Consider the following 14,838-nt stretch of genomic DNA (forward strand, 5'->3'; position numbering starts at 1 on the left):
GGACAAGTGATCAGAAAGGTGACAAGTACTGGTTCTCTATTCATTAAGCTTATGTTTTATTTTGAACCCCATTCTTCTGTCTCTGAAAGTGGTGCTACAAGTTTTCAAACCTTTTAAATCCATCTTCTGGGCTAACAAAACCTCCACATGCTTAGCTGTTGAAATGTCAAATCTATGTGATTCAAATCAATAATAACTCAGTGTGAAAGTCATTGCTGGCTCCCTGCCCACTAAATATTTATCTTTAGAAAAAAGTGTTTGCTGGGGTCCAATCCCAGCGGGTCCAGGGGTCCCCAAAGGTGTGGACGGAGTCGGCGAAGAAGGAATGACACGAAGACAGCCTTCAGTTGATCAGCAGCCTAGTCAGGACCTCTAGCCAGGATCTCCAGCCAAAGTTCTGGTCGGAGTTCTGGTTAGGAACTGATCAGGATCTGATGTTTATTGTCTTGTTACATCCATATTTATACCAGCCGATTTTAATCCTGTCAATTTCTATTACAAAGGTTAGGGCGTTTCTTATCTCCATTCCAGGGAGTAAAGATTATGTAGCTTAACTACCCGCCTGGCACTTAATTAAGGGGTTGTATCCCCTCCCTAACCTCAGGGAAAGATCCCCACCTGGGGAAACAACCTTTCTCGGAGAGGTGACCTTGGTTAAAACACATGGCGCTAAAGAGAGCAAACATATTAAGAACAATATGCTATATATGCCAGGTCCCTTGAAACATATGCTGTGCAGATGTTTCTTTCCTGCAGCAACTGTGTCAAGCAGCAAGGATGGACCGGCTCCCGGCAAATTCCCCCTTTTTTATTTTTTAAATGATAGCGCATGCAAATCAGTGGCCACCTCTCAGATTGGGCTATTTAAGACTTGGAAGAAGACTGGCAAGCAATGACAATAAGCATAGCTATAAACATAGTGGATGAAGCGCACAAGGAGCCCCGTTCCTTAGGAGGTTGCCGGCCTCTTCAGTCAAGAGATTTCAGCTGTCCTCAAGTTGTTGGTTTGATTGTCTTTGTTGGTCTGGCTAGTGGGCGGCGTCACTGGCGATGGGCTTCCCGAAGTGTCAGCGAGTTGAAGGGCTGCATCAAAGGGTCCATCAGGGCCGTGCTTGATGGTGGCGTCGGCGTCCAAGGAGGAGCAAGCTGTGTTCTCTGGGTCAGCTGTTATGGAGGATGGAGGGTAGTAGAGAGAAAAAGAAAAGAAAGCAAAAGAACTACAAGGCATGGAAGCGTAGAAAGGGAAGAAGGCAGCATCCTGCTCCAGCCCTTTCTTTCAGCTGCCCCTTTCCCCAGCTGCCCCTTTCCCTGTGGTCCAAGGTAGAAATGGGAAACAAAGCTGCTGTCAGCCAGGTCTCTTATCTAGGTACTGATCTCAGCCCTTGGTCCTGATCTGAGCTGGGCCAAGTCTCTTTTCGTTATCTGGGTCCCTATCTGGGCTGGACATGGGAAGCGAGAAGCAGCCATGGGGGAAGGAGACCTTCCTCAGAAGGGGCGAGTGTTCAAGCCCCTGCACCATTGGGGTGGTGAGGATCTGTGCCCCACCTCTGTTGAACCCCAAGTTCTCTCCTACTGGCCCCTCTGTGACTGTGCCTGTCTTAGGTTGTTCCTCCCTGAGGAATCTTACCCGTCTTTGACTAACCAGCCAAGCTCCGGGGCCAAGCAGGGTAATGTGAGGTTCAGTTCTGTCTCCTTGGTAGTCTATGTCCCTCTGGCCTCCATGCCCAGCAACTGCCTTTGGATCCCCTCGCCTGCTGGCGGGGTCCCGGCATTGATCACATATCTTGGGGAACCCAGGTTTCTTCTCCAGAGAGAACCCAGCTCACTCCATTGGGCGAGAGACAGATCCATGGTACCAGTCACCGTGACCTCAGCATTAACAGAGAACTCAGGCAACAGCTGTGGGCAATTGGATTGTGAGAAGAGGGTCCCTCTTGACACGAGGGTAAGAGGGGCCAATACAGGACAAAGAAGAGTCCTGGGACAGGGCTTTCTCAGCCCAGGATGTCAGGCTCTTGGCACAAGACAACTTCAGGTATGGGGCATATACCAAACACCCCCAGTCACGGCAGAAATTCCTCGAACAGTAGGGTAGGGAGATTCTAGAAAAGGCTGTGTTCAGGAGAGAAGGAGAAGGAGAAAGGCCAAAAAAAAAATAGTCAGATTAAGAAAAAAAAAAAGAAACATAAGGACAGACAAAAAGGGGGCACATGTGATCCTTCCAATGGATGATCCTTCCAATGGACAGGTGGTTCCAGCTGCAGACGGGCACTGGTCAGGTGTGCTAGGTTGAGGCGGAGATGGAGGGCGGTGAGACATAAGGTCGGACTAGACGGTCTGGAATCCACACAGGTGAGTCTGCGTCCTGTGGAAATATACAAGCATATCCTCTCCCCCGGGTTAAAAGTACATCAGGTCCCTTCCAGGCTCCTGTAAGCAAGTCTCTCCATTTGACGAGGACTTTAGGTTTAGTTAGATCAGGGTTCCAATGCCTGTACATCGGGGAATTTCCCTCAGAATCTACATTTAGTATATTAATTACAAATAGAGTATGTTGTAGAACATGATGAGGAGAGGAATATTTAAACTCATTTTCTTGTAATTTTTTAATTTGTGTTTTTAAAGTTTGGTGAGCCCTTTCTACTATAGCTTGGCCTTGAGGATTGTAGGGTATGCCTGTAGTATGTGCGATGCCAAATGTAGAGCATAAGTTTTTAAAAGCTCTAGAGGTATAGGCAGGCCCATTGTCTGTTTTAAGTGCCCTTGGTATTCCTAGGTAGGAAAAACATTGGAATAAATGTTGACTTACATCTTTAAAGGCTTCTCCTGTACGTGCAGAAGCAAGGATAACATGAGAAAAGGTATCAATACAAACATGCACATAGCAAAGTTTGCCAAAAGATGGGACATGAGTAATATCCATCTGCCATAAGTCACAGGGTCTAAGTCCTCTTGGATTAACTCCAGTAGCAGGGCTAGGAAAATGAGTAGGACAATGGCCACAGTCACGCACAATACTTCGAGCAGCTTCTCTAGATATGCGATAATATAGACGGAGAGCAGAAGCATTTTGATGATGAATGGCATGAGACCGCCGGGCTTCTTCTAGAGCTGTACAAACTATTGGGCGAGTTAGTAGATCCGCCAGATAATTTCCTTCGCTTAAGGGTCCTGGTAGGCAGGAATGAGCTCTAATATGTCCAATATAGAAAGCCTTTTCTCGTTTATGAATGTAAGTTTGTAGCTGAGTTAACAAAGAGAAAATGGCTGTTCTTCCTTGTGGGAGAGAGGCGGTCTCAATATGAGGAAATAATTTAACTATATATTGAGAGTCAGTGTACAAGTTAAAGGGAACCTGTTGCAATTGTTCAAAGGCATAAATGACTGCCAAAAGCTCCGTTCTCTGGGCTGACGTCTCTAGGGTTTGTTGAACATGGGTTATTGAGTCAATGATTGTTACTGCCTTACCATTAGAGGAGCCATCTGTGAATACTAAGGAGGCAGGAGGTGATAATGGCTCTTTTGAACATTTAATAGGAAATATAAACGGATGTAGGGAGAGAAATTGCAATATAGGTGATCTTGGCAAATGATGTAAAATTTGTCCTGGGAAGTTGCCTATAGCTATTTGCCACTCTTCTTCAAATTGTAATAGTGTGTCTAATTGTTCTCTTTTATAAGGTATTATTATCTCAGTAACTTCTCTTCCAAAGAGTTCGATACTGCGGCGTCTACCTTTGATAATGAGAGTGGCCACTAGGGAAGGATAGGATGGTACAATCTTCCTAGGAGTGACAGGTAAATGTATCCATTCTAATGGTCCTTCCTGCCATAAACATCCTGTAGGAGTATATTTAGTGGCTAGAATAATTAAGGCCCAAGATTTGGAATAATTTAGATACTGTAGTTGCTGTTTATTGATGGCCTGTTCTATTTTTGCTATAGCCTTTTCTCCTTCTACAGTTAATTGTCGGGGAGACTTAGGGTTAGAATCTCCCTTTAAAATGTCAAATAGAGGTTTTAAGTCAAGAGTGGTTATTTTTAGATATGACCTGACCCAGTTGATATCACCTAATAGTTTCTGATAATCATTTAATGTGTTTAAATGATCTTTTCTTAATTGTAAAGGCTGATGGGTGATAGTAGAGGTATGTAATATTCTGCCTAAGTAGGAAAAAGAAGGTTCAGTCTGAATCTTTTCTGGGGCTATTTTTAGACCATGTTCTTCTAAAGCAAGGACGGTCTGAGTAAGAATTTCCTGTAAAGTAGCCCGATCTTTATGAGCTAGTAAAATATCATCCATATAATGAATAAGATATAGATCTGAAAATTTCTTTCTAATAACTTGCAATGCCTGATCTACAAACTTTTGACATAATGTAGGACTATTTTTCATCCCTTGTGGGAGAACCTTCCATTGATATCTCTGATAAGGCTGTTTAAAGTTTTCTGATGGTATGCTGAATGCAAATCTTTGACAATCAGCCGGGTGAAGAGGTATAGTGAAAAAACAATCCTGTAAGTCAATAACAACAACACAATACTCCTGTGGAATTGCCACAGGGGAGGGCAATCCAGGTTGTAAGGAGCCCATATCTTCCATAGTGTCATTTATGGCTCTTAGATCTTGCAAAAGTCTCCACTTGCCTGATTTCTTTTTTATTACAAATATGGGTGTGTTCCAGGGACTATTTGATGGCTCTATATGTCCCTCTGCTAATTGCTGATCAATTAATTGTCGGGCTGCTGATATTTTCTCAGATGTTAAGGGCCATTGCTCGACCCATACTGGTTGTGATGATTTCCAGACTATGGGATCAGCAGTCCTATGGGCAATGGCCCCAATTATAAATCCTGTCGAGGAGTGTGAGGTATTACTTTCTTTTCCTAATGCCTTTTCTGGATTAAATCCCATGTCTAGCATCTGTGATGTTACTCTATCACTGGGGCTATATAATAGAACTCCCATTTGAGACAAGATATCTCTTCCCCATAATGTAAAGGGGATAGTCGTAATTACATAGGGACAGAATGTTCCTGAATGTTGATCTTCATCAGCCCAAGTTAAAATCTGAGAACTCTTTTTTACATTAGATGCCTTGCCTAGTCCTACTAGGGAAGTGGAGGTGGTATGCGTGGGCCATGAAGAGGGCCAATCCTTCCCTGCTATGCAGGAAACATCTGCTCCTGTATCCAATATACCTTCAATTGGTTTTCCCTGAATTTGTAAAATTTTTGTAGGTCTAGTAGCATGGATTTCTTGTATCCAAAATGCTGCATCACTAGATCCAAAGCCTCCGGCCCCTCTAGCTTCCTGGGTAACAGCTGTCCCTATTTTATGTATTGGTAACAGGAGTAATTGGGCAATTCTCTGGTTGGGCTGAATCTGTATCGTTGTGGTGGGTGGGGAAAGTAAAATCTGTATTTCTCCTGTGTAGTCTGCATCAACAACTCCTGGGATGACTAAGATCCCCTGTAACGAGGTGGAGCTCCGCCCTAATATTAATCCTACAGTTCCCTCAGGCAGCGGCCCAGACACTCCTGTAGGAATGGCTGCTACTGGCGAGTCTGGGGTTAGTATTGCGTGGGTGGTTGAATGGAGGTCCAATCCTGCACTGCCTGGGGTTGCTCTGAAGAGGTCACTGACGGATTGAAATTTGCAGCTGAGGGGTTGAGGGTCGATGCCCCTATTATTGCAGGGGCCTGGGGCCGGCCCCTTCTCAAGTTTCCCAATTGAGGTGATGGGATATAACCTCCTTGGGAGCGATTTGTAGAATTTAAAGGCCGACCATTTTTATGGTATTTCGATCTACATTCCTTTGCCCAATGGAATCCTTTCTGACATCGGGGACAAACGGTTTTTGGAGGATTAATATTATTCCCCGATGTATTTCCAGGCTGTCGAGGAGCTTGCCATCTGGCTTGAGTATTATTATTTCTATTTGGGCATTCTCTGCTAAAGTGCCCAGATAAGCCACAAGAGTAGCAGTTCATATTTCTTTTATTACCTGAATTATTGCTGGCTTGTCCTATGCCCTGTACATATTGAGGGTATGTCTCCCCTTTGAGAGCTGCAGCTATAGCTACACCCTGTATAAATGCTGGACTTACATCAGCACACTGTTTTATAAAATCATTTATAGTTCCCGTTCTGCGAATCGGCCTTAATAAAGCCTGACAGGTATTATTAGCATTTTCAAAAGCCAGTTGTTTGATTAAGATATCGGCAGCCTCTTCATTATTGATTACTCTCTTGACTGCCTGTATGAGGCGAGAAAGGAAATCCTGATATGGTTCCTCGACCTTCTGTTTAATCTCTGTAAGGGAGGCTGTTTTTGTCCTGTATAAGGTAGGGATTTCCAGGCATTTACTGCACAACTGGTTACTTTAATAAGTGCCTCTTTGGGCATATACATTTGCTCCTGAGCCGTGTTAAAATCACCTTCTCCTAATATCATGTCTAGGGTTACTCCTCCTCTGGAATTTTTGCTAGTGGCTACAGCTTTCTTAGCAAGATCATCATATTCAGTTTTCCATAATAAGTAATTGCCTCCTGAGAGACAGGATTTACAAACCTGTGACCAATCATAAGGAGTCATCCATTTATTGGCTAGGGTTTCTACCAAGGTTAGTGTGTAAGGAGCTAGAGGTCCATATTCAGAGCAGGCCAATTTTAATTCTTTAAGTATTTTGTAAGGTATAGCCTCCCAGGTGGGGCTTTCGTCCTCATCAAACTCATTCTCATATGCAACTGGGAAGCAGAGTGAGAACTCAAGATCTCCATTAGCTTCAGCTTCTCTTATCGCCCTTTCAAATTTAGACATGGAGCTCCTAGGAGCCGCAGGACCTGGTTTAGGCTTTCTTTCTAATTTAGGGAGCCTGTTTTGAATGGGAGGGCCTCTCTCCTCTCTACTGACTGGAAAGGAACAATGATCATGTTTATGATATTTATTCTCCTTCCGATCAGTAGGCATAGCTAAATTGCTCTTAGATTGAGCTGGAGACAATAATGATGTGTCTTCTCTAGGTGGATCCGAGGGACTATTTAAAGTTTGAGAACGTTCAATAGTTTCTGCCTCTGGTGCCAAGATGCCACGAATTGAATTCCAGAGGGAAAGGGTATCTGCCGGGACCTTCTCAGATCCATGGTAGCTGTAATAGTTCATTAATTGCTTTCCTACTTTAGTCCAAGTTTCTAAATTAACAGTTCCATCCTCAGGAACCCATTGACATGCATATTCTATAAAACTTTCTATCTGACTGGGAGTAACCTTAACTCCTCTGCTAGCAAGCAGATGCATCAAAAGATTAACACAGAGTTTTTTTTCTTTAGACTCAGAATGACCCATCTTGTCAATCTAAGTTTTATACTAACTACCCACTTACCCTACTTATCCTCTATAGGAGGGGTCTGCAGCACCCTACGGTGCAGTCCTATCCGTCCCAAGTACTTCCCAAGTACGGGGGGACTTACCTAGGTGCCCCACGTTGGGCGCCAGTTGCTGGGGTCCAATCCCAGCGGGTCCAGGGGTCCCCAAAGGTGTGGACGGAGTCGGCGAAGAAGGAATGACACGAAGACAGCCTTCAGTTGATCAGCAGCCTAGTCAGGACCTCTAGCCAGGATCTCCAGCCAAAGTTCTGGTCGGAGTTCTGGTTAGGAACTGATCAGGATCTGATGTTTATTGTCTTGTTACATCCGTATTTATACCAGCCGATTTTAATCCTGTCAATTTCTATAACAAAGGTTAGGGCGTTTCTTATCTCCATTCCAGGGAGTAAAGATTATGTAGCTTAACTACCCGCCTGGCACTTAATTAAGGGGTTGTATCCCCTCCCTAACCTCAGGGAAAGATCCCCACCTGGGGAAACAACCTTTCTCGGAGAGGTGACCTTGGTTAAAACACATGGCGCTAAAGAGAGCAAACATATTAAGAACAATATGCTATATATGCCAGGTCCCTTGAAACATATGCTGTGCAGATGTTTCTTTCCTGCAGCGACTGTGTCAAGCAGCAAGGATGGACCGGCTCCCGGCAGCAGGTGACCTCCTCTCCTCTTTCACTTTATGTTCTCTTGAAGTGTTGAGGTTTATTCCATCAACCTTCTCTTAGCCGTTTTCTACCCAGATTTTCTTTTACTAAATTTTCACAAGTCACTTAAGTTGACTTCTTTTTTTTAAAAAATATATTTTATTGATTTTTTTACAGAGAGTAAGGGAGAGGGATAGAGAGTTAGAAACATCGATGAGAGAGAAACATTGATCAATTGCCTCCTGCACACCCCCTACTGGGGATGTGCCCGCAACCAAGGTACATGCCCTTGACCAGAATCAAACCTGGGACCCTTCAGTCCACAGACCGACACTCTATCTACTGAGCCAAACTGGTTAGGGCTTAAGTTGACTTTTTTCTGTCACAACATCACTGGCTCCTGATGCTGTCAAGTCAGGCTTCTGTTGGGCTTTGATGCCATAATGTCATACATGTGAGGGCCAGATCTGGGTGTTGCTGTAGCAGTGCTGATGGGGAAGCACAACATATGCCAATGTCTGTCACTTTTATTAGGCTAAATAGAGAACCCATTTAAGCAGGAGCCCTCACAGCTTTGCAGTTTGAGTTTGGGCTGGTTTGAGAATTTCTTGGGTTTCTGTTTATCCTTGCTCTGTTTTCTTGCTTCCATTTTTTGCAAGTTTTTCCTGCATGTTAGGAAACCTTTGTTCTGTTTGCTTGTATGGTACCCTGGTTAGAAAAGCTCGACCTTGTTTGAAAGGCAGATTGCCTAAACTTTCCAGGTGTTAGTCTAACATGTTTATTGGGACGTTTATGAACAGCAGAGTAGACACTCATGTCGAAGCTGCTACAGACATTAACATTTAAAGTCTTGAGCAAGAATAGAGAGAACATTTAATAATATCTTGCTTTATTGATTTTAAAGTCAGCTTTCTTTTCTAGCTAAGGTTTTCTCCCCTTCTTTGACAAGCTAAAATGTCACAGCTCCAACAATCATTACCATGATAAACTGTAGATACTAAGGAAGCATTGCAAGTATGTTAACTTGTTTTATTTCTAAACAGAGATTCTTAGTTAAAAAAAAGAAAAAGAAAAAAAAGTCCACAATACATTGATACCACTACCACCACCACCACCCACCACCCCTCCCCCCCCCCTGCTGTGTTGCTTAGCACTGGTTCTATCTGATGTCACAGTTAACTTGTCCTTCAAAGGTTGTTACTTCTAACAGTTATAAGCCTGGATAAATCTTAACAGTGTTTATGGTCACACCCTGGAAGCCCGAAATTTTGTTAGCAAGTAGAGAAAAGATATTTAAAGTGGAAAGATCCTTCTTACATTAGTATATTCCAGTTCTGTCTTTCTCTGGAATAAAGAAGATGCAGGAAAGATTTTCTTTTTACTTTGTTGCTTTTCTGAGCTAATCTAAGGCATTTTTTTTTCTGTCTCAGGGGCACAATTTTAGAAGAGAGCAGGCCAAAGAATGCTATTTTTAGTTGAACAGTTCAGCAGATGGAGACATGAATACTCATATATTTGAAGGTTTAGGGGCTTTAACCATTAATTTTGATAATGTATTTAACCCTGGGAACAATCAGAAACTGTAACTCTAAGGTTGCAGTGTTTTTGACCTTCAGAGAACAGAGGGCATTTGCTACAGTAAACAATGTATTATATTGCTACTTATTCCAATTCTCTACCCGTATAAATTTCAGGACCAGTTGCCATTTGCTTTCCTCAGCTATGTTAGCATTGGTCCTTCAAGTAAGTCAAGAAGAATGTTAAGGAATGGGGACCAGTATAAATGACATGGTCATGTAAATTTGGCCTTTGAATAGCTAAGATGTTAGATTGTTTCTGAAGAAATACCATCTTAGAAACTAAGCTCTGAATGACTTTTTTTTAAAAGGAAAAAATGGTTTCAGTGTATTGATTCATTGTAGGTGATGACTTTCAATATAATAGATCCTTAAGGTGATCTTGTTTAATTTTGTTTTTAATTATGAGTAATGTTGCCTCGTAGTTGTAGCTTATAGTAAACACAATCTGGTACCATGTCATGCAAAATAATACACCTGTCTCATGCCTTCTTATTAAATGATACATGCTCTCTTTAGCAAATACAGCAGTTAAATATCACACAGCTTAAGAATTTCTAATTAAAACATCTCCACATGTCAGCATATTGGTAATGTATTATTTTAATCCATTTATTTTGTTTATGAAACAGTGACATATGTTTAGATTGTGAAATATATGAGCCTTAAAAATCACTTTATTGAAGAAAATTAATTCCTACAATACTGTCTCGGTAATGTGTTCACTCACCCAGTCAGTCACTGGCGGCACTGCCAGTCTTAATGTTGGGTAGACATACTCACCAGTTTTATCTGCACAACAGTCTCGGGAAGAAGCAATAACAGTTCTTTTTCTTAGCTCCAAATGGTAAGGCTTTCTTTCTTTACTTCCCCCCCCCTTTACTCATTAATTCATACCTATCCACCCAAAACACTTTTGTTGCTTCTTTTTTTTTTTAATACAATGAAGGATGGGACTGTGTGTAAGTATAAAGGATTCTGAAAGACCAATCAAAATTAAAAACAAGCTAGTTACCTTTTCAAAGTTAGACATAGTAATTTGTTTGTCAGCAGGGAGATGTTTGGGTCAGCCCTGAGATACAGTGACTGTCAGCAGTTATTCCTACAAGACAAGTAATTTCACTCAATGTATTACTGACAGATTGCTCACTTCTCTGAATCACTGGAGAAAACAAACTTAATATTGTTACAGGCAGAGTTTCTGTCTTCATTAGCCTCAGAGAATGATTTTTATCGAGCATTCAAAGCCTACCATGCTTTAGTTGGAACATATTTTAACAGATGCGTTCTTATAATGATAGTATGGGTAGTCGTCTAAATGAAAGGAATTAAATATGAAAAATTTTAAAAAAACAATATAAATGCATTTTCACTTTTATTTGATGGGCACGATGTATAGTTCAGGGAAGATGTGAGGAAAGGAATATAATTGGAGCCTTAAAATACTAGAAAAACCTATCAACTATAAGTTATTCTCAAATGAAACTATTTAAGTCTTGCCAAGTTTGCAAAGATGGAGAACAATTGAAGTTTTTGCAAAAATAAATCCAAACACATATTTTATTTAAATGATGTTGACAATTTCCATGCTACAAATGGAAAGTGAAGAAGTGCCCATCAACCTTGAGAATGCTCTATCTCTATTTCCGTTCCAGCCTGAATCTTTATGGTGTTGTATTTAGGTGCTCTTCCTGGCTCCTACCCCGTCTTCTTGTTTGCAGTCCCAAACATGCCTCAGTGCTGTGGAGGAATGGGAGGGTGAGCTAGTTTTGCTGGGTAGGCTGGAGAGGTTGTGATTTCTAATAGAGAGCTGAATAAAGAGTTGATTAGAGTGGCCTATTACTGGCTACCCAGTGAAGAAAAAGGAATACACTGATTCAAAGCTTGTTTTGAGGATGCCAACCAGGGGGTTGTGCTTTGAGGAGAAATGCTTACTTTCTCTTAATCAGCCTTCCCTCACCCCTTTGACTTGAGAGTGTGATGGAACTTGGGAGGACCGTGATAGCTTGGACTAGATGAACTGGGGCTAAAGGAGTGAGCTCCATTTTGGAGTCATTTTATTGGATTAAAGTTTCCACTATTACTTACTTGCTATGTTGTCCTGTACTGGTTTCAAATTACCTTCTTTTTAGAGTTTGTTCATTGTAAAAAGTGGCTGTTTTTTCGCAGGGTTTTTATGAATAGTAAATGGGATTATGAGGCATGTGTTAGGTTTCCAAAAATAAAAAAGAAATCATCAAAATAAGGGAATACTTTCCAGCATCCCAATAAGCAGTCAATTCTACCCTCGCTTCTCTGCCTAAAGCGCTTCTGATGGGTAACTCTAATTTACTAGAATGTAAGTCACTGAATTCAGGGACTTAAGTCTCTTTTGTGTACTGTCGAATCCTGAATATTGCCTGGTTCAGTGTTTGATAAATTAATGAATTTTATCTTTGGGGGCCATCTGGGACCTGAGCTTCTATGAAAACTTTTTTTGGATATATTCAATCAAGTACTTTCTCTTTAGGAAGCATTATTTTATGTAAACAGCTTTTCATTTCTAGGTAGTCTTCTTAAAAAAAAATAGCAGGCACCAGGAGAATCCTGATGTAGGTAAAAGAAATGTAGGCAGATTCAGAGAAGGATGTAAAATATGAAGATATTTCCTAGCATTTAGAAGTCTGTCTTATTGTAGTCAGTGAAACAGAATAAGTTTATACCTACTCACAAATTAAAACATTAGATTAAACTGGACTTTCTTTTAGAAAATGTATTTTCAGTTGGTTTTAAGGTAATACCTAAAAGTTAAGAGAGTACAACATTTCTTACTTAAGCCCTGTTAATCGCTGTATTTATGTAATTTGATTGCTGGGATGTTCAATTGTACTCTCAGAGATGGCTTAGTAGGAGCCCAGGACCTGGGAACTACAAAATCAATGCAGTTCTGTATCTTTACTAATATACAATTTCCACCAACATTCTGTTAGCTCCAGCCTCACTAATTAAGCCACTCAACAGGGAGCTCCCAGTTTATGAATACTCGTATTTAAATAGACTCTATGTTACGTGCTGTTTTCTAAAATAGTGACAGGTATTTTTATTCCTTTTTTTACCGAACTGGATTTTGAGATATTGTTTGGTTGGTACCATGTATCATATCATATATCTGTCTGTATATAATGAACTATCTTGAAAATTAGAAAGATGATGTAATTAAGGATATATTGGAAGGTTAGAAAGCAAAATGTTCTGGTGTTTGCCCTGGCGGGTGTGGCTTGGTTGGAGCATTGTCCCATACATCAGAAGGTTGTAGGTTCAATTCCAGTCAGGGAACATACCTAGGTTGCAGGTTTAATCCCTGGTTAGGGCGTGTACAGGAGGAAACTGATCAAAGTTCCTCACATCAATGTCTCTCTCACTTTCTCTCTGTCTTCCTTTCTCTTTCTCTCAAATCAATAAACATATCCTTGGGTGAGGATTAAAAAAAAGTTCTAGTATTTTAGAAAATGCTTCACTCCAGTTTCCAAACATAGAATAAGTCAGCTTAATACCTGTAACCAACCTTTGAAATAATATATATACCTATATATCTATAAATCTATATCTATATCTATATCTATATCTATATCTATATCTATATCCATATCTATATCTATATCCATATCCATATCCATATCTATACCTATATCTATATCTATACCTATACCTATATCTATATAATCATGATTTTCAGTATTTCATTAGTAATTTCCATAATGCTATTGATCTTGAACAGCATGAACTTAATAAAAAATAAATATGTGATAAATACGCATAAAACTTTTATTACTTAAAATGTACACAGGTGTTGACTTTTTCAAACCCTGTAAAGTGCAACATATAGTGCTCACTCGTCACCAGTTTGAAATAGAGGTGCTTTTAACCTAGACAGTCCATGTTTGGACTGTTTATCAATTTTTCACTTTAATTCACCTGTTCCTTTAAAATAAATGAATAAAATCATGTTACTTGAAATTACACTAAGCTTTGAATCTGATTGTTACAATGACATAACCCTTTTTGTGTGTTAGGGTAATATTAACATCTTTTTTTTTAAGGAAGGTTATCAATAAGGGATTATGTTCAGGAAATTTGAAAAAGTTTGTATGAAAATCCAAACAATAAATTTAATCATTCAATTATTCAACGAATATTTATTTAGTGTCTATTATGTGCAAGGTACTATTCTAGATCAGTGGTCCTCAACTGGAGGCATGTTGCCCCCTAGGGTTCAGTTGACAATATCTGGAGATATTTTTGATAGATCTGACTTGAGGTAGGGATGAAGAGATCACTGGCATCTAGTGGGTAGACAGGTCAGAAATGCTACTGAATATCCTACAATGCATAAGACACACCCTTATAACAAAGAATTATTCAGTCCAAAAATCAGTAGTACTAAAGTTGAGAAAACCTATTCTAGATATTAGGGCAATATCAGTAAATAAAACAAAGTTCTTGCTGTCATGGAGTTTACATCCTCATCTGAGAAGGAAAAAATAGGGAAAGAAAATATAGTAAAGACTTGTTTTACAAATCTTAGTCATTTTAACAGAAATATCCCACCCAGCTCCCTGTGCAGCTGAACCTAGGTGGGCAGATTTTAACCAATTGAGACTTATTTGATTGTTTAGCCTCAGTTCTTAGTTTCATTTTGATATTCAAAACTAATACTTTTATTCTAGCTAGTGACTTCTTGCTAGAACAGTCACAATTCTCCTCAGGCTCATCTTTTCTTTTAAAAAAATGTTTTTATTGATTTTAGAGAGAGAAAGAGAGAGGGAGAGAGAGATGAAACATCAATGATGAGAGAAAATCATTGATCAGCTGCATCTTGCACACCCCCCACTGGGGACCAAGCCTGCAACCTGGGCATGTGCCCTGACTGGGAATTGAACCATGACCTCCTGGTTCAAAGGTAGATGCTCAACCACTGAGACACACCGACTGGGCCAAGCTTGTCTTTTCAGTTGTATTAAGCATACCATATATTCTGGCTTTCCATGAAGGAATATAATTTTTGACTGTTGTGGTATATAAGTCTATCTTTCAGAGTGAAGTAAATATGAAATTTGGTTGGGGCCTGGGAGCTGTTCATTAGTTTTTATAGGATGCTGTTGAGATTCCATCAGATGAGTAGAATCATTTTTGGCAGATAACTTGTATTTGCTGTGTGAATTGGATATTATGAAGGAAGCCTTAATTTCTTT

At 40.4% G+C, this 14,838-nt stretch overlaps 1 protein-coding gene across 2 annotated transcripts in view; it reads left to right on the plus strand.

The window, feature by feature from the left end:
- The window catches only part of SOX6 (SRY-box 6), a 458,732-nt gene that overhangs the window by 344,982 nt on the left and 98,912 nt on the right, over positions 1-14,838 (plus strand). The window lies entirely within an intron of this gene.

The sequence above is a fragment of the Myotis lucifugus genome, unplaced genomic scaffold (genome assembly GCF_000147115.1).
Source record: "Myotis lucifugus unplaced genomic scaffold, Myoluc2.0 scaffold_124, whole genome shotgun sequence".
Taxonomy (NCBI): domain Eukaryota; kingdom Metazoa; phylum Chordata; class Mammalia; order Chiroptera; family Vespertilionidae; genus Myotis; species Myotis lucifugus.